At 41.0% G+C, this 27,203-nt stretch overlaps 1 long non-coding RNA gene across 1 annotated transcript; it reads right to left on the reverse strand.

Moving 5' to 3' along the window:
• Positions 1–10,498: 10,498 nt before the first annotated feature.
• On the reverse strand, positions 10,499–27,202 carry LOC108499126. Its single transcript, XR_001875433.1, has 3 exons — positions 27,125–27,202; positions 12,596–12,683; positions 10,499–10,664 (listed from the first exon to the last, which is right to left on the reverse strand). It is a non-coding gene; the product is annotated as an uncharacterized LOC108499126 (long non-coding RNA).
• Between the last annotated feature and the right edge of the window lies 1 nt (position 27,203).

The following is a 27,203-nucleotide window of genomic DNA, read 5'->3' on the forward strand; positions in this document are numbered from 1 at the left end:
CTTCACTGAAGGAAGCACTGCAGATGCTTGACTGGGTCATATCTGTTTATCATGTCTAGTTTATCCTTTCCTAAGATAAACATCCTACGCCAGTCAGTCTCCTTTCAAATAAAAGAGTGTCCTATGTCTCCAATTCTTCCTATCACCTCACCATGTGATCTAACCTTTGATCATAAAAACCAAAATGAGTTAACTTACATATGAATGGGATTAGTCAGTGTTCAAACATGGACCATACCAAAGCTTGAAAATCACAAAGACAGATGTTTANAAAGGCTCAGCACAAATGGCATCTAAATGGACACTTTTGCTAATAGGATGATAGCTAGTAAAGGATGAGAAGTAAAGTTTACATTTGCACAGCACAAAATTGAAATGTTCCCATGAATCTTTAGAACTTTGGTCCTCCACAACTGTGAATTGCCAGGTAATAGATCTCAGATTTAGTAAGAACCCTAAAAACAAGCCCAAAGAGCCTATTCCCTCCGGGGTACGTCAAGGTACAGAACCTTTCTGTAGTACACAGTAAAGCAGCTCATCAATGTCCTGCAGAATGAACCTTGTCCCTAGAGGACACTGCTCTGCCAATAACTCTGGTCATAACAGCTGATTGTCTTTGTGCCTTCTCTCTGGCCAGGGAATTGCCTAAAAAGGGTCTGGAGAAAGAAGGAAGGACCAAAAGCCCTAACTCTTCTGGTACAAAGGTCCCCAAATTTCATGTGCTAAGTGAGCATAGCAGTAGAACAGCAGAGATGAAGAGTATTACCAATGTGTTATATGAGGCATGCAACTTCCAGCATGCTGTAAATAATGTTGCTATTACATTTAGTAGTGCAGCTTAAATTTAAGAGTTAGATTTGCTGGGAAGGTCAGTTTAAATAATTTAGAATAAATATTCTAAATAGGGGAGTCATGAGAAAAGTATTTAGTAATTTTTTTAAAACTGCACAATATTTTTATACTTGTTGCTATGTTAAACCCTCATAAACAGGTTTTCATTAACATTATTTTTTATTGAATGCTTAGATTATTGCAAATGAAGGTCATAACAAAAGTTTTATACCAGACAAAACTGCAAAGCAGCCCTGCTAATTACTGCCAAAGCCTTACTGCACAGATGCCAAGGAAAACAGCTAGCAAGACTGCTGGAAAAATGCCCTCACAAGTGGACTTCAGCATTGCGTATATGGGCATATATGAAATGTCTGGGGACTTCCCCATGGCTTGTGTGCAAGAAACTAGGAAGATGTTTGACAGAGGTAAGAGAAGAGTGACTTGGCCCCACAGAGCACAAAGCTGCCAAGCTCCCAGTGGACCTGTTTAGGACGGAGCATTTGCATCTCCAGAAATTGATTGTCCTGTGCAGTGTAAACAGTTCTGTTTTCTTTCATTTCAAGACCTTTTTATTCCTTAGCTTTATTAATTATCAAATAACTCTTAATGAATTCTCTACAGCTTCTCCATGCTTCACCCAGGATTGGAGAAGAGGCCCATTCTTCATGAAGAAAATGCATTTCATTCCCTTGTTACTGGGTGACCCGTGTCTGCGCATAATTGTGTTTTTTCAGCTAGACTGATCCACCACTTGTTCTGGATGTCACGGAGTTTCTGTTGGAGCTTGCTGCATGTAATGCAAAAGGCTACTTTTCTTATGTGACAGGAAGGCAGTGCAAGGTGTGCTTGGTGGGCAGTTCTCTTCTTCCTCAACAATTCCTGGATCTCTTGATTGTTCTTCTTGAGGGAGAACCCTAAGGTTTCTATAGAGGACTGCAAGATGCTGGTTTTAATATAGTGCCAGAATGTTACAGGAGAGGTGTCTGTAGAATCTGTGGAATGGTTATCAAGCCTAGTTTGAAGATTAGCCTTGAAATTGTTTCTCACTGTGGCTGATTGGAGATTGTTAACTTGGAGTGTCCTCCTTGGGATACTGCCCCTTTTAGGTTTGAATTTAACACTGAGGTTAAGTTTACAGTGCACCAGTTGATGGTCTGTTTGGCATTCTGCGCTGGGCATCACACGGGTGCGGTGGACATTGCAGACATCTCTCTGATGCACCAAGACATAATCGATGAGGTGCCAGTGTTTGGATCTGGGATGCATCCATGTTGTCTTCAGACTATTGTTCTGCTGAAAGATAGTGTTAGTGATGGCCCACACTAAGACCTTAAACCATCTTGTCCAGGAGCTGCTCTATGCTGATGATGCCGCCCTTGTGGCCCACACAGAAGCAGCTCTGCAGCGTTTAACATCCTGCTTTGCAGACACTGCTGAGCTCTTTGGGCTGGAAGTCAGCTTAAAGAAGACAGAAGTTCTCTATAAACCTGCACCTCAGGAAGTCTTCCATCATCCCCATATCACCATTGGCCAATCAGAGCTCAAATCAATCCAGCAGTTTAATTACCTAGGCAACCTCATCTCCTTGGATAGTAAGATTGACGGAGAGATAGACAACAGGTTAGCAAAGACATACAGTGCCTTCGGAAAGCTTCATAAAAGAGTTTGGCAAAATAAACACTTGAAGAAAAGTATGAAGATCAGTGTTTACAGAGCCATAGTGTTGTCTACTCTCTTATATGGATCTGAATCGTGGATCATCTACCGCCACCACCTGCGACTCCTAGAACGCTTCCATCAACACTGTCTCCAAACAATCCTAAACATCCACTGGTCAGATTATGTGACCAATACATCTGTTCTAGAACAAGCAGCAATCACAAGTATTGAGACCATGTTACTGAGAACACAGCTGCGATGGGCAGGGCACGTCTCAAGGATGAAGGACCACCACCTCCCTAAGATCTTGCTTTATGGTGAACTTGCCACCGGCTGCCGCATAAGAGGAGCCCCGAAGAAAAGATACAAGGACTCCCTGAAACAACATCTCAGCCTTGGCCATATTGATCACCATAACTGGTCTACTCTGGCCTGCAATCGGGAGGTCTGGAGACACACCATCTATAACGCTGCCAATGCCTTTGAGAATGCACGCAGGATCACCCTCGAGGAGAAAAGACAACACAGAAGGAATCGTACCCTGCAGAATTTACCACCTAAGGAGTCTTTCTGCTGTGCCTTTTGCAACCAGACATGCCTGTCTCGTATTGGCCTTTTTAGCCACCAGTGCGCTTGTAGCAAATGTGGGTAGAGACCTTTCCCAAATCTTCATTCGCGAAACCAGGCCATGATGATACTGGGTGACCTGATACAGACAGATATAGAGAGCTATATGCCTTTTCTACAGGGAGAAATTAGAGATGCTTAAATAAACTATTAAAATCAGTTTCATTAGAGTAACACAACCCCCCCTGATGCATATAGACTAGTTACCACCTGGCTAATACTGATTTTTTGGATGGCAGTGACGGGATGAAACAGGTAGTTTCCTGTCTTGCGGCACTAGTGCGTGTATGAATTGATTCTTGTAAATTGCATTGAAAACAGAACCTGTAATACAAACATATTATTCATGTGCCTTTTGCTGTAAGAGTTAAAAACATGAAAAATTGCTGTGAGACCAAAGCTGTAGTACTTATAGAGCTTTTTAGCTTTTTAGGGGGAAAAGGGATGGGTTTATTGTTTTAATAGCTATATCAACAGTAGAAAATTATGTGCCTAGTTTCCAGTTTGCACATGGAACAGGGGCAGTGTCGTGTTGGTAAAGGGTTTAGAGCACAAGTCTTAGGAGTGGCTGAGGGAACTGGAGTTGTTTAGCCTAGAGAAAAGGAGGCTCGGGGGGGGGCCTTATCACTCTCTGCAACTACCAGAAAGGAGGTTGTAGCCAGGCGGGAGTCAATCTCTTCTCCTAAGTAACAAGTGATAGGACAATAGGAAACTGCCTCAAATTGCAGCAGCAGAGGTTTTTGATTGGATATTGGGAAAAATCTCTTCACCAGAGGGGTTGTCAAGCACTGGAACAGGCTGTCCAGGGAAGTGGTGGAGTCATCATCCCTGGAGGTATTTAAAAACTGTGCAGATGTGGCACTGAGGGACATGGTTTAGTGGTGGACTTGGCAGTGCTGGGTTAATGGTTGGACTCAATGATCTTAAAGGTCTTCTCCAACTATAAACATTTCTATGATTCTGTGTAAGTTTGTTCTCAGCACTTGAACAGACTGAGACATTCCTGAGATTAACATTCAATATTTAAAATAAATTTCATTTAGCTGGTGGTAGTGATCCATAATAAATGAATTTTCTCTGAAGAAACAGGGGCAGCTATGGGAGTTGTGAGGGAGCAAATGCAGTGATTTCCATTTGGTGTGTGCAGTGCTTTCGTTTTTCCTTGTTCTGGGAGCGTGAGCCCATGGGAATCTGCTTTTGGTGCTTTTATGTATGAGCTATTCCACATTTCTAGCAGAGAGAGAGAGAAACATAGACTAGAAGTTCTTGGTGAAGGTAAAATATCATGGCCCTATCCAGGTACAAGTGCTTTTCCTTTTCTCTGTAAATCTCCTCCTGTATCGATAGCTCCTGGCTTTGGAGGGTAGGCTACTTGCTGACCTTCGACAGAAATGTGATAACAGGGAAGTTAAATGGCCTGCCTGCAGTCAGAAAGTAGTGTGTCTCATTCCCAGAAAGTTCCTGCTCTTCAGCCTCAAGACTGTTTTTCAAAGGGAGTTGCCTTCCTGCCTTGGCAAGAGATATTCCTACTTTGATATTTACAGTCCAGAAAAAGGGTTTTTCAATCTGTGTTTAGACTGCTAGATTCTGCCAATATTTTCTAATGGCTCTATGACTGGTATTGAGGAAAATCAAAGTTGTTATCACTAGGCTGAACGGCACTGTATTGGAATCCTCAGTCTCCATGGAAAATTTTCAGTCATATGTATCTAGAAAAAATGGAAAACCATTGTCTTGAGATAGTAATTTCTAAGACCTGGAATAATATTTCTTATGGGTAAAACTCTGCAGAGTGAATGTATCTCCCAGCTACCTTGTAATGCCACATGAGGTTCAGTGCTAGACTCTCATTTTTATAAATATTGACTCCTTCAATATTAGATATTTCAATCTTTATAATGTAATATTATTAATATTTTAAATAATGACTATTAGTTATAATCCAATATTACAATCATATATTTATTAGAAATGCAATATCCCAGTGACAGATTAGGTTTTACATTCTCAGGGATGTAAATTTACTATGTCTTAGTATTGTAGTGCTGCAAATTTACTCTCCAAAGCAAACAGCTTTTTGTGTATTTCTGAAGTATGATCAGCAGTCTTTAGCCTTTCTATTACATTTGGGGTTTTAAAATTTTTGCAGTTCCTAGTCTGGGGAGTTTAAATAGACCAGGATCCTTAGGAAATAAATCTCTGGGTACCCTCACAGACAATGAGGTAAAGTTGGGGAATGCTCATTTCTTTTGTTAAAATGGAAATGTGCCAAGAGGGCAGTGATTAATTCTTTTACCCCAAACACTGTGTTCAAGTTTCTTTCATTCAGTTGTGTAATAAAACTTCCTCCTCCTATGAAGCAGCACTAGCTCGACATCCAGGAAAAGTAGACAGAGTAGTCAGTGAATGCAGTAAATGGCTCAATTAACATCAACACTGAAAATATTTCTTAAAGTCTGGTAAAATTGTTTGCTTTATGAATTGGTTTTTAAAAGTTGCCTCTGTCAGTAGGGATCAGCGTAAGAAAATGACTACAGACTGGCTTGAGCCACAGAATCTGAAACAGGAACATAGCTGTGAAAGTTTTGGTTGTTTATATTTAGGGCTCCACATCATCCAGTTGTAGCAAGGGAGGGCAGACACCTGTTTGGATTTCTTGCCAGATTTCCTTAAATATGAGAACAATTTTAGCTCTGGGGGTTTGGTTTGGGCCCATTTGCAGTTACAGGAGTATACAGCTGTGGAAGAGCAGTGACAGAAAGGCCAGGGTTACGTGGAGGAGTAATTATTCACAGCTACAGTGCAGGAATAGACAGGATGTTGGTTAGATTGCTTATCAGCTGTATTCCCACAGTCCAAGCTCTGTTGTGTTTCCATTGAGGATCTAACATGCTTTCTGTTAAAGTAAAGCTGTTCATGGTGTAGGAGGGTATGTTTAAAGAGAGAAGAGCTTACTGGGCTTTTCTCATAATTAAAGCACAGTCACTCTCCACTTATTGCTATTCCTAATACTCACACTGAAAGCAGACTTGAGCACATTAGCCTGTGCTTATTACAAGAGGCTATGTCTGTCTTATTGCTCTCACTGGAAGTCTTTCAATGTCATAGCCTTGGTGGAAAGACTGATGGCCAGGTCTGGACTGCTACATGCACTGATGTGGCTACCTGTGAGGTATCTGGCAATCTACACCTGAGTGAAGCATTTGCTGCTCTCCATGGACCAATGCTCCTCATGACTCCTCCTTCACAGGTATCCTATAGGGATTCTAAGCAGAGATGTCTGTAGCAGATTCTGTCCCTGGCAGCCCATCCTATCCCTTCTGATTATCCCTGCTGCTACTTGCCTTGTAACTGCTCAACAGCCTTAGTTCACAGGTGCTGAGATAATTGGCACTGATTTAAACTGTCAAGCTGTAAAATGAAATTATGTATACCAGGAGCTGTCTTAGAAAGCGCAAAGATGTCCAGGCAGCTGTGGGGCTGGAATATTTGCTGTCCACCCTGCAGCAGCTGAACTATGCAGCAGAATGGGAACATCCAAGAAAGGAATGAAGCAGATAACTGGGACAGAGATAGGTTTCACCTATCAGTGGTAACCCCACTGAGACTTAGTCAGGTTGTCCAGAAGTAAAATGTGTCTCTTTGCAGCTCATTAACATGTAATAATGAAGAGGTGCCAAAGCAGACAATTGTTGGGCTTAGCTTTGGAGGAGATTTTTTAGAAAAATCTATTAACAATCTATTTTTGGAGGCAAAAGGCATTGTGGACCTACTTTAATATATATTTTATTTTGGAAGTCATCTTGCTGTAGTAGACACCAAAGTCAGAGGTCTTTTCTGGCTTCCTCCAGATGTTGAAATTGAGAGAAAATATGTATGTTTCAGAACTGCCAGATGAAAAGCTGGAAACCGAGCATTTTTAACAATCTCCTTCCTAGTTAAATCTGAATATTCTGCTTTGGCTCCATTTTGTTGTACTTCACTCTTCAAGAAGCAAACTACATAATTGCTCCAATATATTTTTTGTTTAAGGTAAGGAAGACATGGGATGTGGCTGAGTAGTCAGTCATAACACAAGCTTAGTGAAATGGGTATGTGTATTCTTTCTGTGCCTTATCCTTCACTATACTAAGACCATATCAGATATTTGCAGCAACATAAACCTAAGCAGCTGTATATGGGCATGAGATGTACATATTGGTACTTCTGTGAAGCTAACATTGCCATGAATTATAGAATAAAATCACATAATCATTTAGATTTGAAAAGACCTTTAAGATCATTGAATCCAACCAGTAACCTAACGCTGCCAAGTCCACCACTAAACCACGTCCATAGGTACCACATCTACACATCTTTTAAATACTTCCAGGGATGGTGATTCCACCACTTCCCTGGAAAGCCAGTTCCAATGCTTGACAACCCTTTTGATGAAGAAACTTTTCCTAATATCCAATCTAAACCTCCCCTGGCACAACTTAAGGCCATTGAGGGCAATCACTGCCCTGGACCTGTCAAGCTAACAGGCCTGTAGTTCCCTGGATCCCCTTCCAGCCATTCTTGTAGACGGGCATCAGGTTTTCTAACTTCCAGTCAACTGTGACCTCCCTGGTTAACCAGAACTGCTGGTAAATGATGGAGAGTGGCTCAGTGAGCACTTTCACCAACTTCCCCATCTTGCATGGATCCCCTCTGGCCCCAAAGACTTGTGTGTGCCTAAGTAGTGTAGCAGGTTGCTGACATTTCCCCTTGGATTATGTGGTCTTCATTCTGTTCCTTGTCTCTGTCTTCTGGCTCAGGGGGCTAGGTACCCAAAGAATTACTTTTAAAGACTGGGGCAAAGAAGGCAAGAAGTACCTTTTCCTCATCCTTTATCACTATGTTTCCCCCTGTATTTGATAAAGGATGGATGTTCTTCTTAGCCCTCCTGTTGTTGCTACTGTTTTTATAGAAACATTTTTATTGTCTTGTATGGCAGCAACCACATTAAGCTCTAGCTGGGCTTCAGCCCTTCTAATTTTCTCCCTGCATAACCTCACAACATCCTTGTAGTCCTTCTGAGTTGCCCTCCCCTTCTTCTAAAGGTCATAAACTCTCTTTTTTGAACAAGGGCTAGTGATCTTGAGACTGCTCCCAGCTGCTTACAGAATATTTCATCTGCCTCTTCATCCTGTTTGAGGGGACTAGAACAGACTCCCACCAGGATGTATGCTTTGTTGGCCTTCCACCTGATTATGACCCATAAACATTCAACCCTGTTGTCACCATCACCAAGCTCTAGATAGTTGAGACACTCCCTAATCTACAGGGCCACCTGTCCTTCCTTGCCTATTCCTTCTGAAGAGTTTATAGCTACCCATTGCAGTACTCCAGCTGTACAAGTCATCCCACCACGTTTTCATGATAGCAACAATATCATAGTTTTCCTGCTGCACAGTGCACAGAAGATCTACCTTTTCCTACTTACCTTCTAGGTGGCAAAGTGATCTCGGACATCAGCTGGCCACCGCTGACTTGCTTTCAAGATGCTTGCCTTAATTTTCTGGTTTTGGATTCATATTCAATGTCAATATGTCTTTTATTCATTCACTATGTACACAAGTGCCTGTAAACAGCTTCAGCATTTTTCCTATGTCTGGAGAATTTGCTCCTACTCTATTATAGAAAAAGCCCCCACTTTTCATCAGTGGTAATTGTCAGGTTTCCACTGTGAGGTCGTTTTGATGTTTCAATTCTTTTCTTGCTAAAGGAAAATATTTGCTTGTTTATTATAAACTGTAAAGTCAAGGTTTTACTGTTCCCAGAAATAAATTACTTATTATCAATGCAATTCTTTTTTTCCAAAGCCTGAGGAAAACCACTTGTAATGGAAATTAGCAATGGCTATTACCAAAGAGGGGAACAAAACATTTCCTTTTTATTATCTGTCCTATTAAAGGTTACCAAAAAATGTCAGGTGTCAAAGTAGAAAAAGTAGATAAAAATCAAGTCATGTTTTAATCTTATTTATTTTCTACTAATGATGAACCAGAAGAGACCTTAATTATGCAGTTGCATGACTTAAATAGTCTTGCTGTTGTAGACAATTACATTTGCAACATGCCTTGAAATTGTTAGTGGACTTGTGAAGCTGATTCTAAAATAATTTTCTCATTTAATCATCCCATACAGAGGAAGTGATATATCTCTGTTTGAAAATGTGAAATTAATTTCCCTGTCCAAGCTTGCTCGGCCCCAGCAGATGAACCTCAGGATTAAAGGGTGGGCTCAGTTCAGCGCACGCTGTGTCTCACCTAAAAAATCCACTGCGCAGGCTTGAAGGGTTAATGACCTTTCCCAAATCTTCGCTCGCGAAGACTGACCATACTAATTTCCCAAGTAGTGGTAACACCACTTTTTTGAGTTTAAGGTGTTGTGTGCTTCAAAGACTGTTTATGTCTGTCCTCACATTTTATTCAATTGGGAAAACAAAAGAAGGTTTTCATATGTTACCAAAAATGGAGTATGTGCCCCCAACAGACTTATCCAAAGAACATTGAGTTTTCAACAAAGTGACATTTTGAAGGTGGGACAGTTCACCAGTCTCTGGATTGCATTCACAATATAGTAATTTCCATCACAGTAATTAGGGAAAACAGATATGACTTTATATTATTTTATTTTGAGGATGGCAGAACTGTGATGTGTTGCTTCAATACTGTCTCACTAGGAACCTTCTGTCTTTAGTGTATTGTAGAGAGGATGGAAGTGCTAATGCCGGAAAATTTAAGCATATGTTTTGCTTCCAATTTTAGCTCTCTCCCAACACTGCTGAATATTTATCCATTTCTTTCTTTATAGCTTAAAATTACAGCAATTGTTTAGCAATTATTGAATTGTATTTCCCTTTTTGCTCAGAAACGTTTTGCCATTTAATCTGTCTATTGTAGAAAAAGGTCTTGGAATGCCAAGTATAAGGTGGAACTCAAAAATATAATGTGTAATAAATCTTAAAGTGCATAAGAAGCCATAGGATTTCACCAGAAATACAGTGATATACAGTGGGAGGCTCATCTTCTCAGCTGCTTCTCACATTGTATTTTCTGTTTTTGTTGAAGAAGAAAAAAATTCTTTTCAAAAAATGTGCTTTCAAAGGTGTCCCTTGTTGGTTGTACTCACAGGGAGCCAAAAGATGCACCCTTCTGCAAGTGTCCTTTATTTGGTTTTCTGATGGTGGCAACACCTTGGACTTCTAGTGGATTCAGAACTGTGCTTTAGTCTTCATTTTCTAGCATGTCAAAAAGATGGGCGGAAGTGCTGGATCAGAATGAAACTCTCCAATTTCTGTTTTATTACAGTAAACAGTGCTAGGGAGAGGTCATATAGAATCATAGAATAGTTTGGGTTGGAAGGGACATTTAAAGGTCATCTAGTCCAACCCCCCGCAATTAGCAGAGACATCTTCAACTAGATCAGGTAGTCCTCAATTCAGTGAGAAGAATGGATGCAATATTGTTCCGAGTGTTTTTCTTCCATGTGATATTTTTCCTCACTGTGCTAAGTGCCTGCAGGTAAAAGAAGGTGACAGCATTGCAGGGAATGCCAGTGACATTAAAAGGCCACCACATTCCTGCTGTCAGGAGGATGGTACTTTGTCACCATATTTGGTATCATGAGTAAAGTACTTCCTTGTTCTGTCCCTATTCACTTATTCAACTGATTGAACAAACCAGTGTGAGAGGCTGCACATCAGTATTCAAGGCACACCATGATGTGAGGAATCTGTAAGGGGGGCTTGATTTTAAATGGGATTGAACTTACTGAGTATCTAGTTCTCATAGAGCCCCTTTTGTCATGGGGTCTCAAAGGATTTCACAAAATTAACCACATTTAGCTGGTGATAAATGTCTGGTGAAAGAAAAGTGAACAATTAGCCATCGGCAGAGCCAAGAATAGGTCCTGCTCTCGCTTTTTCCACCGGGCAGCACTGCCTCTCACAAACACCCTATGCACCGTGTCTTGTCTCGCTGGGAGCTGTGGCAAGGAGCCTGTTGCATCAAGGAGTGGGGCAGCAGGCGCTTTCCCAGGACTGTTGGCTGTGTGCCTGTGCCAGCCTCTCACCCTGCTGGACTCTGCAGGTCTCCCGAAACTTCCCCACAGGCTTCCTGCATACCCCAGCCACCACCTCTGAGTTCCACATTATTAGCGGGATTGTTTTCAGGGCTGTGGGAGGCAGCGTTTCTTTTCCAAGAGGGGGTGATGGATTTGCAGTGGGGGACCCATGGCAGTTGGTGCTTGGCAAGTGCTGTGTGAGGCCCTGGGCTCAGGGAAGCTATTAATAGTCTCTGTTGAGAAGCTTATATTGCCTCAATAACATGGATCATTAATTTTGCTTTTTAATCATTAAGAAAATACCTTTGCTTGATGGAATCTTTGGGACAAAGTCAGAAGTAAGAAGCTTTTCTGCTCTTCTTACTCATGTAGCATTAGTTATTAAATAAGTCACTAAGCTTTTAACTAACCTCTTTTTCATAATTTAAAGTGATGGAATGATTCTATTTGTGTGTATACAAATTAGTATGCTGCTAAATCATTATTTCAAGTTGTCTTGATTTCTGAGCACCCTGTGTTTGTAGATGAGAAACCTGGAGCAATAAAAAATAATGCAAGCAAATAAAAGGAAGTATTATAGGGATTTACCCAAGGAATTTATCCTGTCTAAATACCAGTTCCTAATGAAATTATGAGGAAGTAAATGGAATTTATTTCTGCTGCTAATGTGCATTATTGCCTTCCTTTTAAAAATGTTCACTACAATATTAAGATGTCTTCTCCCAAAATTCCCTCTCTCTCTCTAAGGTCAATGCACAGTCTGCAGTTCTCTGCTCAGTGCTGCTTTCACTTTGTTTCCTCTCTTAAAAATCAAACAATGAAATAAGCAGCTTCTAGGGCAAGCTGTGATTCAGAAAGGACATAAGCAATGCACCATGCATAAAAAAATTCAGTGGCCTATGGATGGGTTAAAAACAGGAGATGCATCTCTCTGGCTGTTTTCCTACCACCACCCCATGCAATGAAGCACATAAATAGGCATTGGTGGATAACCTACATCCTTGGTCTTAGATGCAGGTGGCTGTACAATAGCAGGCTTTACAGCTCTTCCCAAAGGTCTGCAGCAGTAACTGCGGTGCTGGAGCCCAGGCAGATGAACCAGAGCAACAAGGGCTTGTGCCACAGTCTCCCCAAGCCGACTACTGCCAATAGGGCTCTGTGGAAAAAAAATGACTGTGCTTACTTTTGTGGCTGTTGCAAATGATAATTACTGCATCCAAAGATGCACAAATAGCAGCTGCCTATTCCCAGGGTCAGATGTCGCTCTGAGCAGATATGCCTCTCTGGACACCCTCACTGCTCCCCAATACATTACAAGTACCTTTTCATGCCCTTGTTCCCCGTTAGGCTGACAAGACCTGCTCTACCACTGTCTGCTTCTCACCTGGATCCCATCCTGTTCCACTTGCAGAGGTCTTCCTTGTGCCAGAGTAAAAAATGTCTTTCTTGCGTCTTGAGCGCTGCACAGCTTTCTGGAAAGAAATCATCCTGCGTTGGGGTAACTGAGGTTATTAATGCAGAAAATCGATCCCAGTTTGTTATGTTCAGAGCCTTTTCATGTTATGTTCGTTAAAATCTCACAGTGGTGGATTTTTTCAGTAAAATATTTAGGAGGCTTTTTATATCAACAAATCATAGAATGCTTCTTTATATCAATATTAATATTATTAAGTATTTTTTGCTATCAGCATAACTCCTGAAGGCTTTTTTAACCATATGAGACACTTATCAATACAGTTTCTAAATTTATTATGAGCCATAGAAAAGTAATAACCAAAGTACAAGCAAGCAGTGCATTGCAAAGTATGAGTTACAAAAACTGTTACTGTCTTAGTAACCTGAAACTCTAAACAACACTAGTAATGTTGTGGTGAACCTCAAGCACAGCCCTAGAGAATGCAAAATGTAATATTATAGATGAAAAATGTCTCAACAGGAACACAACTGTTACAGGACAGGGATAAGTTTTCTTTAGCTTTAATAAAGGCTCATGCTTTTCTCACTGTGTAAAACATCAAGAAGCCCAATGCTGAGTAAAATCCATTCATATGGTTCATGATTCCTCACAACCTCATAAATTGGACTTTATATTGCTATTTTATCATATTTACTATAGAATATGCTCCAGTGCTGACAGCAGTGCAAATGCAATTGCAATACCTCTACATCTCCCATTGGCTGTTCTGCTGCTGCTCTTAATTAGGCTCTTTCCCAGTGGAGTCTGGTAATATACAGTTTTTGAAGTGGTAGATGAAATCATAGAATCACAGAATAGTTTAAATCAGAAGTGGGTCAACTAGTTCAACCTCCACTCAACATGGATCCAACTGAAACAGGTTGCCCTGGGCCTTGTCCAGACAAGTTCTCCATTTCTACAGGAAGGATTTTTTTCCTAATTAGGACTTTCATCGTGCCTGTAGCAAATGTGGATAGAGCCTTCCCAAATCTTCGTTCGCGAAGCCTCGCCATGATGATGAGGACTTTCATTGAGTCCATTGCCTCTTGTCTCATCACCATCTGCCCCTGAGATGATTCAGGCTCTGTTTCCTCTGTTGAGCCTCTTAAGGCTGAACAAACCCAGATCTCTGCCTCCCCTTGCATGTGCTGAGCTCCAGTCCCTGTCACCAGACTTACATCAGACAGGCAGTGTGCAGTGAGCTTGATAATGCTATGAAGGAGGGATGTTAAACACTCCTGCGTAGCAGTGAGAATGGGAGGAAATATGGAGAAGAACTTACCATTTTCAGGTGTCATAAAAATAGGAAGAAACTTTGGAGTTGCTATGTCCAGACTGGGGCGGGTGCTGTGGCGTTTGAGTGACGTAACTTCTACACTGCTCTGCAGGGATACCACTTATATCAACCCCAGCTAATGACTACATGATTTGTAAAAAGGAAAACAGAAGAGCTGTTTAAGGAGAATGTGGAGTCCTCTTTGAGGCATGAGAGAGTGGCTTAGAAAAGTGGGGAGTTCTTGAGAGAAGGATGGGGATTCAGAGGGCAGGACTGAATGGGATGCACACCAAATCTTGAGAGCTTTAAGGAATATGTGCCCTGATCCATCAGTTCTGGTAAAGTCTGAGAGGCTTGTGTACAGTCCTGGGGTGACTAAAATGAACCTGGCTGCCCCAGGTGGGTACTATGAATGGACAGGAATGTGCAACGGACAGTATCAACAGCCAACATACGCTGCTGGATGACATAATCCAAAGCTGCCTTTGGCCTCCAAACTTCCCCTGTTTAAACATGACATCAAAAGGATTGCCAGCAGCAGAATTAGAGCCACACAAGAGGGGAAATGTCTCCCTGTCAAACTCAGTTCTCTTTGAAACCAACTACTGGGCTGCGACAGTGGTGCTCAAGATCCCAGTCACCTCAAAGAGGAAAGATTTCTCCCACGGCCTCAGGTGAGCTGCAGGTCCAGACAGAGCCTTCAACTCCCTTTCAGTGCTCTTTGCATCCCTCCTCTCCCTGCTCATCCTCTCTGCCAGGTTGTCTCAAGCAGCATGTCAAAACCTACTGTTTTTTTTCTTCAGGTAGCTGTAGAAAAACATGCTGGATAGATAAACAACAACTCCATTTGCAGCTGGTGCAGGAGACAAGATGTCATCTTTATTCAAAGTGGGTGCTGCTCAGTGGCCTCTGGCCTTCTGTATAATACTGGACATTTATACTAAAAGTAAACTCTGCTGTCCCTGTGCAGCTGTCCTGTAAGAAGTATCCTCGGTCAATCCCAGGATAAGAGATGGGTGATGAATATTTATGTTGTTGGTTAGACTCACAATCATACTCCCTTCTTATTTGTTTTTAATTTTTTAAAAATATTTTATTTTTTTACTTTTTATTTTTTATTTAGGGATTGGTTGAATACACATGACAATTCCAGTGTCCAAAATGTTTTTGGGACAAGCTATGTTACCACTGCACTCCAAGGGGCAAGACCACTGTCAGTGACCTCTTCAATTGACTTGCTTTCAGTGCCTGCCAGTGCATGTAAGTGGCAGTGCAGGCTCTCTGCACCTGGTATCTTCACAGTTTCACCAGAAAAATTGCTGTTTTTATGTGGCCCAGGAATAGTTGTTTCAATTAGAGCATGCTGGTGGGCTTTGAGGTGTAAAAACTGACAATCAAAATGGAAGGATTATTTCCCTTTTGTTCACCTGTGTGGGCTTCAGCACATTTGAATCCTTAAGGGGCACATCTTGATTGCTGTCTATTTGAAACGGGAAATTTGCAGGCTTGCACTTCATGACCCAGTTGTGCATTTGTTCTTTCACAACCTGCAGAACTACAGCTGCTGTATGCCTGTGTGAAGCATGTTCTTTCTGCACAGGGCATGTCTCTTAGCAGCTGGTTTGTGGGTGTGTGTATGTAAAAAAAAAAAAAAACAAAAACCAAAAAACCACTTAAATGTGAAAAAAAAAGCAGATTGATCTTGTCAAAGGAAAAAAAATTAGCAATTTTTCTTTCTCACTCTCCTCTAACTGTAACAGGTGAGAAAGAAATCACAGCAGGATGTTGGGATAGCACAGATATAGCTCCATGCTTTCCCTGGAAGAGCCTGTATGCACTCCAAGGCATTGTGTCTAACAGATTGTGAAAAATCAATTGTGAAATCTCTGCCATGGCATCGATGCCAGTGAAAAAGACAGTCCCCATTTTACAGCATAAAGTGGATTACCTGGCCACTGAGATGTAGATGGATTGCTGTCTCTTTGAGTTCATCTCAGCAATCATTAGATACAAGGAAATCTGTGCAGTAGTTTATATGGATCCTCCTGTAACATTTACATTGTTTTATTTTTCAGATAGCTTCCAGTCTCCCCCAATTAAACCAGCACTTTTACTGTGGTACATGTACTGCTTAAGAGATGAGGTTTTTCCCTATTCGAATAATGTAATTTCATTTCAGCTCCAGATTTTTAAACAAGTGTAATAAATTGTGACAAAGTGCAGTGTTCACTCAAAATCTTGATGCTTTTGTACATTTCTTAACTCATTATGACAGTTAATAGCAATTTACTTTGTTTCTGAGATTTTTACAGGCTATTTGCATTACTGACATTTCTTCCTTTCATTCAAATGAAGAATTTTTGCATCCTTATTCCCAGCTAGGGTTACAGGTGTGTTAAAGGTTTTTGTAAATATTGGGATGACTTTGGCTCATGGTGAGCTCCCAAAGTTGCCATGTGTTCCGGTGGTTGCTGTGTCCTGCAGACCCTTCACATGGTCCCATTACAGTGTCTGCCTCCCTTCTGCCAGCAGTGGGGCATCTCCAGCTGGCAGCTGTGTGAGACTGTGCCAAATCCTGCTGGGATTTTGTGCAGACTTAGACACTTGAATTTGCTCTGTTTGTCCTCTTAGATCTAAGCGTGAAGACAGCACTCTAAATGCGGAAAGGTCAGTGCAATTTGCAATTCCCTCTGAAACTAATTATTATTGCTGTTTTCATAGAATTATAGAATTGTTCAAGTTGGAAAAGACCTTTAAGATCACCAAGTCCAACTGTTAACCCAGCACTGCCAAATCCACCACTAAACCATCTCCCTCAGTGCCACATCTACACATCTTTTAAATACCTCTAGGGATGGTGACTACCACTTCCCTGGGCAGCCTGTTTCAGTGCCTGATCACCCTTTTGGTGAAGAAATTTTTCCTATTGTCCAATCTAAACCTCCCCTGGTGCAACTTGAGGCCATTTCCTCTTGTCCTGTCACTTGTTACTTGGGAGAAGAGACTGATCCCCACCTGGCTACAATCTCCTTTCAGGTAGTTGTAGAGAATTATAGGGTCTCCGCTGAGCTCTTTCTCTCCAGACTAAACAACCCCAGTTTCCTCAGCTGCTCCTCATCAGGCTTGTGCTCTAGACCCTTCCCCAGCTTCATTGCTCTTCTCTGGATGTGCTCTGTGAGAACACTGTGGGAAATGGTGTCAAAAGCTTTACTAAAGTCCAGGCAGAGAAAATCCCCAGCCTTTCTCTCATTCAGTCAAGCAGGTCAATTTGTCATAGAATGAGATGAGGCTGACCAAGCAGGATCTGCTTTTCACAAACCCATGCTGGCTGGGCCTGACCCCTTGGTTGTGCTCTACATATTGCATGGTGGCATTGAAAGCATACATAAGTATGCTTCATGACTTTCCCCAACCCCAAGGTCAGGTCGACAGGCCTGTAGTTCCCCAGATCCTCATTCCAACCCTTCTTGTCACATTTGCTAACCTCCAGTCCACTGGGACCTCCCCAGTTAGCCAGGGCTGCTGGCAAAGGATGGAAAGTGTCTTGAGGAACTCTTCTGGCAGGTCCCTCGGTACTCTTGGGCAGATCTTGTCTTCTGTGCTCTGGTAGGACCTCATTGCAATGTTGTTCCTTTCTTAAGCTTGGATAAAACCATAAAACATATATATAATAGTTTTTTTGTACCAACCAAAGCCCTGAGTCTGTGTTTTAAGCCATTTGGCTGGAGTGAGGACACCTCTTGTCCACAGGTATTGAAGATTTCTTTCAGGAATAGTGCTTAGCAAACAGTTGGGTCTCTGACCCTCTACTCCTAAGTAGCTCAAGACAGATCCAGTACTGTCCTGTGAAAAGGTCCAGAAAGTGGATAAATCATGAAGAAGTAGAGACAATAAATTCCTTGAAAAACTCATGAGGACTCTCCTTTTCCAGGAAACACAGTGAGGTCACTTTGTCTTCATTGTGCTGTTTCAATGCTGTATGTCTTTGGTAAAATCTAGACTAAGCTATTAAAGTCATCGGCAAAAATTAATAGCAAGGAAACACATTACCAATCCAAGAACTCCAGAAAATGATGGCTACCTTTTCAAACACTAGGCACATGCATATTTCCTGGAACATGTGCTCCAGGCATACAAAGTGGACAGGGCCAAAATTTACCCTAGAGACGCTGATGCCTTGAAACAGGAGACTAATATGGGGTCTGTGAACTGTCCCATGATGGAGCATCTTTCCTCACTGGCATGTGGCTGTGATTCTGTGATCAGCCTCCCCAAGGAAGAACTACTTTGTGAATTGCTCTTTTAATGTCAGCTGGGACTGCTACTTTCCCCTTGCCGGGTGTTTAGTAAAAGCTGTGTAGAACATGTGCAGAGCTGTTGGATGACTATATATTTCTTAGCTTAAACCTGTTCCTTATTTCTTAAAGTGTCCCTGAGGGTGATTACTTCTTCCTTTTTTATGAGTCATCACTTCATCTTTTGTGTAAGTAAAAGGTGGGCTAACTCAACTTTTCACAGCCCTGATAATATATTGATTAAATCATGTTTTCAGAGCAGAGAGACCTAGGGTCATAACAAAAACTAAAGAAAAATCTCCAAAATTCTTTTTTCTCCTTGAGCTGTCCTTAGACTTCATTAAATTCCACATTTGCAGGAAGAGTGACAAACATAGTTTTATGTTTCTGGTTTGACTATTAAATATACATGAATGCTATGACATGGATAAGGAAATTGCACTCAGAACAAAATTACTTATGGGGCTGTTTCCTTGTAGCCAGTGAATACTTGCCACACAGGAGCATTATACATTTTATTGCAAGATGGATTTGAGGTACAGAAGAAGTTTTTTAAAGTAAAATAACGTTTTAACTTTTTTTGGATTTGCCTGATTGTTCCCAGGTAGACTCCTCTCCAGTGCTCTGTAGAAATTTTCATGCAAATTTAGCATCTTTGAAAAAGAAGGATAATGAACTGTTATGAGATGTTTTGTACTGACAAAATGAGCACATTTAGCACTAAAACTATTGCAGAGGGAAAGCTTCTGAGCCCCCATGGTAGAAATACACACAGGAATTTTCCCTTGGACCTTACCATACTGGCCAGGTCTGAATACAGTCCTGAGAACTGGCAAGGGGAAGACACTCACAAATAAACAATGTGAAGGACTCACTAAGACTTTGCTGGAAATCTGTAGTGTGAAGATTGAATAGCCTGGTCAGACAAAGATGAAGATCTGAGAATGTTTGAGAGAAATAGTGCAAGCAGTTCCCCTGGAGGAAATTCTGAGTTATGTTTGCTGAAGGCTGTTTCATCTTCCCAGCAATCCTGTTTAAAATAAAATTGTACATACTTGATCTCAAACATTGTCATTTACAGATATGCACAAAGAGTGCACCCTAAATTTCTCTGGCTGTATATGGGTATATGTCCTACTGCCTGTGAAATACAAAATGATACATTGGGATGAATGTTCAGGGAGCTAAAATCTGAAAAGAAATTACAACTAGTATTATCTGAGTACTCTAATTTTGTTAGCTAATGAAGATCCTTCACGTATATCACCAGAGAATAAATAAAAGCAGTGTGAGTCACAATATTTGGGTCTTATTCACTGTACATGCAGCAGGATATAGCTGTCAAAATGATCGTCATCTAACTTTGTGCCCAAATATTTTTCTTGTATGCTTGATTCTTTGAATTATATTCTTGCATGGTGTGTGACTGAGATAGACTCTAGTGATTAAATCCCATCAATAAGGAAAGATCCCTCCTTGCATCTAAAAACATGCTTTGCAATTTATGATATAAATGATAATATGATTTTGCAATAATCAGTGAAGATAAGAGGACTGTCAGATGAAAGACAGCTTGTAAACACTACCCTGGACTTCAGGAGAGAAGACTGTGGTGTCTTCAAGGATCTCTTTGGTAGAGTGCCATGGGATAGAGCCATGAAAGAAAAACAGGACCAAGAGACCCGGATGATATTCAAGGATTGTTTCCTCCAGGGTCAAGAGCAATGCATCCCTATAAAGAGAAAATCAGGGAAGAACGCCAGGAGGCCTGCATGGATGAACAAATTTAAACAAAAACAGGTAGCTTACAGAGGGTGAAAGAAGGGAAAGGTAGCCTGGGAGGAATACAGAGAAACTGTCTGAACAGCCAGGGATCTGATTAGGAAAGCTAAAGCAGTGGCAGAAGTAAATCTGGCCAAGGACAAGGGTATCTACAACAGTGATAAAAGAAAGATTAGGGAAAATGTGGGTCCTTTTCAGGAAGTATATGGGAGACCTAGTTACCCAGGACATGGAAAAAGTTGAGGCACTCACAACTTTATTTCCTCAGTCTTCACCAGCAAGTGTTCCTGACACAACGCCCGAGTTTCAGAAAGTGATAGCAGGGATTGTGAAAATGAAGAACTGCTCACTGTAGGTGAAGACTGGGTTTGAGAACATCTGAGGAATCTGAAGGTGCACAAGTCCATGGGACCTGATGAGGTACATCCATGAGTCCTGAGAGAACTGGCCAAGAAAGTGGCTACGCCACTATCCATCAGATTTGAGAAGTCATGGCAGTCTGGTGAAGTTCCCACTGACTGGAAAAGGCGAAACATAACCCCCATTTTAAAAAAGGGAAATAAGAAAAGTCCAGGGAACTACAAGCCAGTCAGTCTCACCTCAGTGCCTGGCAAGATCATGGAGCAGATCCTCCCGGAAACTATGCTAAGGCACATGGAAAATAAAGAGGTGATTGATGACAGCCAACGTGGCTTCACTAAAGGCAAATCATGCCTGACAAATTTGATGGCATTCTAAAGTGGGATTACCACAGTGGTGGATGAATGAAGGGCAACAAGATATCATCTATCTGGACTTGTGCCAAGCATTTAACACTGTCCTGCATGGCATCCTTGTCGGTAAACTGAAAGGACATGGATTTGATGGACAGATCACTCAGTGGATATAAAATTGGCTGGATGGTCACATTCAAAGACTTGTGGTCAACAGTTAAATGTCCAAGTGGAGAGCAGTGAGTGGCATTCATTAGGGGTAGATATTGGGGCCTGCACTGTTTAGCGTCTTTGTCAGTGACAGGGACAGTGGAGTTGAGTGCACCCTCAGCAAGTTTGACAATGACACCAAGCCGTGTGGTGCAGCTGACACACTGGAGGGAAGGGATGCCATCCAGAGGGGCCTTGATAGGCTTGAGAGGTTGTAAGATGGTTGTTTAGAAAATAAGGAAACTTGGTAAAAGTTTAAAGGGCAAAATTCAACCAAAATAAAGCATTTCAAAAAGCATTGACTTAGCACATGCTAACCTATACAACTTAGCAAAATCCAACCCATCCAGCTTTAAGTTACCCAAAATATTAAGAAAGGAGATTAGGAGAAGAAGAAGTAAAGAAAGAGACAGAAAAGAGTGAATTATAACTAGCACCCAGAATCCAGAGAAAGTCTGGCTTCTATGTGTCCAGAAGGTAGGGACCAAACATATGGAGAGCACATGTTGTTTCTTTTGTTTGCTCTGGCCCCCCTGTGGCCACACCCCAACACCCCCAGACAGGACCTCCAGGGTGCCAGGCAATCTGAGGCTGGGTCAGGGCTCCAGGGTGTGGTGTGGGCTGTGCTCCTGGGCTGCCTTTAACTGTCAGCTGCTCCAGGGCTACCCAAGGAGACTCCAAAGGGCAGGGGTATGACAGGACATCACCTCACCTTCCTGAAATTTAACCTGTCCCTTCCCCTCCCACACACACACTTGAATTGGTCTGAGCCAATAATGAATATAACAATCCAGTGTTTCACAGAGCTGGGCCTGCGCAAACCTCGTGAAGTTCAACAAAGCCAAGTACAAGATCCTGCACCTGGGTCAGTGCAATCCTAAGCACATGTACAGGCTGGGTGGAGGATGGATCAATGTTAACCTCAAGACTTGGATGTGTTTGTATATGAAAAGCTGATCATGACCTGGCAATGTGTGCTTGCAGCCCAGAAAGCCAACCGTATTCTGGACTGTATCAAAAGCAGGTCAATGGAGGTGATTTTCCCCCTCTTCTCTGCTCTAGTGAGACCCCACCTGGAGTGCTGTGTGCAGATCTGAGGCCCCCAACAAAAGAAGGATGGGGAACAAGACTAGAGAAGGGCCACTAAGTTGATCACAGGGCTGGAGCATCTCTTCTACGAAGACAGGCTGAGAGAGTTAGCATTGTTCAGCCTGGAGAAGAGAAGGCTTCAGGGAGACCTTATCGCAGCTTTCCAGAAGGCTGGAGAGGGGCTTTCACAAGGGCATGTAGTGATAGGACCTATGGTGTTAGGCTGAAGGAGGGTAGGTTTAGATTGGATATTAGGAAGAAATTCTTTACTATAAGAATGGTGACACATTGGAACAGGTTGCAATGAGATGCTGAGTACTCCCTGCCCCCAGAGGTATTCAAGACTAGGCTGGATGGAGCTCTGACTAACCTGGTCTAGTGGAAAATTCCCTGCCCATGGTAGGGGGGTTGGAACTAGATGATCTTAAGGGTCCCTTCCAACTCAAATCATTCCTTGATTCTATAAATGCAGATTATAAAAATAATTTTACTTTTAAGAATGAAACTCTTGAAATATTTTTGGGTTTATATTTTGATTTTGCTGCTAGAAACAGCATCATGACTGGTGCAGAAAAAAGAAAAAAATGTAGAATGTTGTAGGACACCAGATATCTCTGGATATCTGTATGTCTTCAGATAGTTGGTCATGATACAAAATTAAAAAAAGTAAAATTAAAAACTACTGTTTTCTAAGATTCATCCACAACTAAAATAATACAGTGGAAACTGGAGTTACTGCCAAAATAGATTTTTTTTTTTTTTTTTCCAACTGAGAAAGCAATTAAAGGGTTCAGTGAAAAATGCATACTTCCTTTTGTGGTCAATGATTCCTCAAACAATTGAATGTCAAAATGCTTTTCATAGCTTCTTACTAAGTAGTTGAAAGGGAAATCATCCATTGTATGACTACTTTAAAGACAACAATGAAGCTGGAGAAAAAGAATTAATATTTACGTCCACCCAATTGCTTTTCTCTCATCATGAAAACTTCCTGTAGGCAACTCATCATTTGACCTTGAAAGCTTTGCATCATAGAATAATAGAATCAAAGAACAGACTATCCTGAGTTGGAAGGAACTTTAAAGGTCTTCTAGTCCAAACCCCTGCAATGAGCATCAAAATTTTTAATTGCTTTTCCTTGTCTACCAAAGCAGTTTTAGAATTACCAGTAGCTCTATTTTATTTTGTTAACGTGAATACATAGAAACATTGAAGAATGTCACCTTTACACAGTTATTTAAAGGACCTGAAATTGCTTTTCACTATGGAAGAAAATAAATTAAACAAAAACTTGCTGGTTGACATTTAAAAAAAATTAAAGTTATGTAACAGAGGTAAGGATAAAAAGAATTAAGTACCTAAATACTATTTAAATTTATTTCACACTCTATTCCAAATGTTTAGGATGCATCCTTAAAATGAGAAGCAACAAATCTCACATACCTCCAAATTTATGACTTAATCTGTTAAGCAAAGAATAATTTACTATGGTGAATTGATAATAGGAAGCTAAAGGTCTATGGGAAGATTCAATCATTTTTTGAGGAGAAAGAAGAACAAAAAAAAAAAGTAAAAAAAAAGCCAATTCTGTAGGAAATCAGAGCAGGCAGAGAAAGAGGTTTGTATGGTGTGTTGAGGTTGAGGGGAATGTACAAGCATGTGTTGCAAGACTCATCTTAGAAAAAGGTGCAATATTTGATATTTGAGAATAGCTATCTCAGTATCAATAACCCCACCAAGACTGTGACACTTCTATAACTTTCATTCTTAAATACAACAGCAGAAAAATTAGTTTTCTTGTGTAAACAAGCTCACAGATTGCAGAAATCTGCTACATATTGTTTCTAAGGCCAATATTTCTATTACACAATTTCATTTTTATGCATAAATGCTGTTATTAAATGATTTAAGAAAAAAAGATATTGAAATAAACAATATGTTAAAATTGATGTTAAGCACAATTTTAAACAACGTTTATCCCAACTGAACTCTTTGCATTGTGATTTCTTGTACCTTTTCTCCACGGACACTACCTTTTTAGTGGGTGTCTCTGATAAAAAGTGCCGAAGAGAGTTAGATCTGAAGGTAGGGCATCCTTATATACTATCTACACAGATAAACCCCCAGTTTCATGTTATCTAACTTAAAAGACTTATGTGAGATATCTAGTCAGGCTCAGCCTAGGTCAACAGAGAAAGCACATCCTAGAGAGATCTGAAGAGAGATGCCATGTACCATAGTTCGTGCTTTTCTGTAAATGGAAGGAACATGAACTTATATGTATATTAAGAAGTTAATACACGACTATCTATGAAGCAAAGTTTGATTAATATATATTAATCTATTAAAAATATTACCATATATACCATACATATATAAGCACTATAACCATTTATATAACCAGCAGTTTTCCAATTTAGTGCCAGGCAAAAAGTCCATCCAAACAGTGTAGTAGAAGATGCCCTCATGAGGAGGTCTAAATTGAAAAGTGGCTTTGACCAAGAATAAAAGACACATGTTTAGGCAGCCTCTCATCGACCTGACCTCTAGATACGCAACCAGTGTTCAAGGGTGGGCATCCTCTTAAAAACATTCTGGTCTTGCATTCATGTGGACAAAACATCTGAGGAATAGCTGTTACCATAGGATAAATGTCTGTTCTTTATCAGAATGTGCACACCTGTTTGTTCATGTCTTTACAGTAAATCAGCTTGGCATGATATTAAAAATTGAAAGGCAAAAAGTTAAGAAGCAAACTGAAACAGAGAACCTTAACTAAAACAGCTTTACTAGCAAACCTAAAGCACATAACAAAACAAATATACATCAAGCTGTGTCTCAGCAACAAAAGGAAATGAAGCTAAACAGTCTGTGCAGTTTTGCCAATGACTGCTTTCATGGCTGGCAGCAGCACAAGACCATACAAGACATGTGAGAGAGCATCAATTAGGAAAAAAAGAATCCTAGTCTCAGAACCATGCATTTCACCTAAGGGAAAACAATTAAGATGTGCCTAAATGTTCTGCACTTGAAAGTAATATATTTCTAGAAATATATATTTTGTAGCACTTGATCTTGAGGCATCACTAGCTGTTACATTCATATAATTTCCTTATCCTACTGGAAGGGATGCTGACATTGCAACAGATTCAGAGAGAAGAGCTGGCCAATTTTTCAGAAAGAAATACTCTCTCCCACACAATACAGCTGAAAGCAGCAGTTACACAGGGCTAGGAGGGGAACAAAGAGCTGCCAGAACCTAAGAGCTGACAGGTTGGACAGAAACCAAGGTCAACGTAGTGCAGTTCCATGCTGTGATCTAGTACCAGATGCCTCAGAGGACAGCACCAGAAAATAGCACATTACAAGTATGGAATAATTTCCACTCAGAAATATCTCTTTCATTGGTGCTGGAAACTGCAAATCTGTGTAGTTAGGAATTCCCTTAGATCCCCTTAGCCACAGAAACAGGGCTTCCAAATCATTTTGCCATTAGTTCGTGATAATGCCAGGTATTCTCTGTCTAAATCCCACAAGTCTTCTTCAAATTATTGCAAGTTCCTGGCCACATATTCTAAGCTTTCATGTTGTGGCAGAAGAAGAATCTTGCTGAAGCACCTATGGAGGGTTCAAGACACCAAGCTTTTTTTTCAAAGAACAAAATATAACACTCTCATAAGGAAACTAAGCCTCAAACAGCATGCATCAAGAAGGAAAGTAGTATTTTCAAGGAGAAATTGTATACTATCTGGGTAGAAGATGCAGCCAATTCATAGGTAGCCAATGAAGAGTCTACAGCTGTTCAATGTCTTTTTTTTTCGTATAGGTATTCTTAAAATGTCTTACAAAGTTTAGAATATTTGTTTAGATTTTGTTTTCCATGACTTGCGCAGCACTGTGCATCATGGGGTGATGACATTTAGGGGAAGTAGTTTATTTTTCTCATGTATTTAGTTCCATTTTGAAGGCACTTACAAAGATGCTGAGTTTGCTGGAACTTGTTCTACTGATGTTTGTGTTTATTTAGGTACATTCTATATTTACCTTTCTGTTGTTGCTGCAATCTTTGGGACATTCATAGTACTATGAAGCAGAAAATTTTTTTCTAACTTCTGGAATTTTCGGATGTGTGTATGTACATGAAGAAACAAACATATAATAAATGTAGGATATGAATTGTATACATACATTTCATGATGCATATATGTAACGTGCATAATATTTCCAAGAGAAAGTGTACTGGATATTTTATTAGACTGGATTACAGACGTCAGTTAAACAATGGTTTTCAGCACTTTTTAATTTCATTTAGCCTTTATTTAGCTTCAGGCCACATGATTGACAAGACTTGCATTAAAGGCTGCATCCTGCCAGCAACAGAAGCCATTCAGCATGCTCTGAATTTGGTGGGAATTTAGGATCTGAAGCACCTTGCAAGAATGAGCCATAGTCATCACCTACTGACATCCCATGCCACAGATCCACAAACCACAAGAGGCCCTGTGGCTCTGCACAAACTGATGTGAAAATCTAGAACATTTTTGGTAACGGCTCAGTAGAGATCTGTGCTTGAGGGAAATCATAACTGAGTGGTGTCTAGTGCTACATCTATATTGGCTTTGGTGGCTAGGATTGAGATGAGGCTTGAGTTCATGGAGACAAGGGGTTTGAGTTTTTTGCCTCTTTATTGCCCCTGTGGGAAGTTCAGGGAAGCCTGGAGAGCTGCTTGGGCTCAGACCACGCTATACATGCCATGCAAGTCAGCTCATAGGAAATTGCAACTGGACCAACAGTACGATGTAGTTGTAACTTCACCTGTTTCATGTTACACCACACCTACAAACTGTGGGGGTCATAGAAACATAGAGTATCCTGAGTTGGAAGGCACCCACAAGGATCATCAAGTCCAATCCCTGGCTCTGCACAGGACAACCCCAAGAGTCACACCATGTGCCTGAGAACATTTCCTAAACACTTCTTGATCTCTGTCACTCTTGGTGCTGTGACCACTTCCCTGGGAAGCCTGTTCAAATGCCCAACTGCTCTCTGCATGAAGAACCTTTTCCTTATATAAACCTAAACCTTCCCTTACCCAGCTTCATGCCATTTCCTTGGGTTCTGTTGCTGGTCACCAGAGAAAAGAGATCAGTGCCTGCCCCTCCACTTCCCCT

This window comes from Lepidothrix coronata, unplaced genomic scaffold (genome assembly GCF_001604755.1).
Source record: "Lepidothrix coronata isolate B3197 unplaced genomic scaffold, Lepidothrix_coronata-1.0 Scaffold69, whole genome shotgun sequence".
NCBI lineage: Eukaryota > Metazoa > Chordata > Aves > Passeriformes > Pipridae > Lepidothrix > Lepidothrix coronata.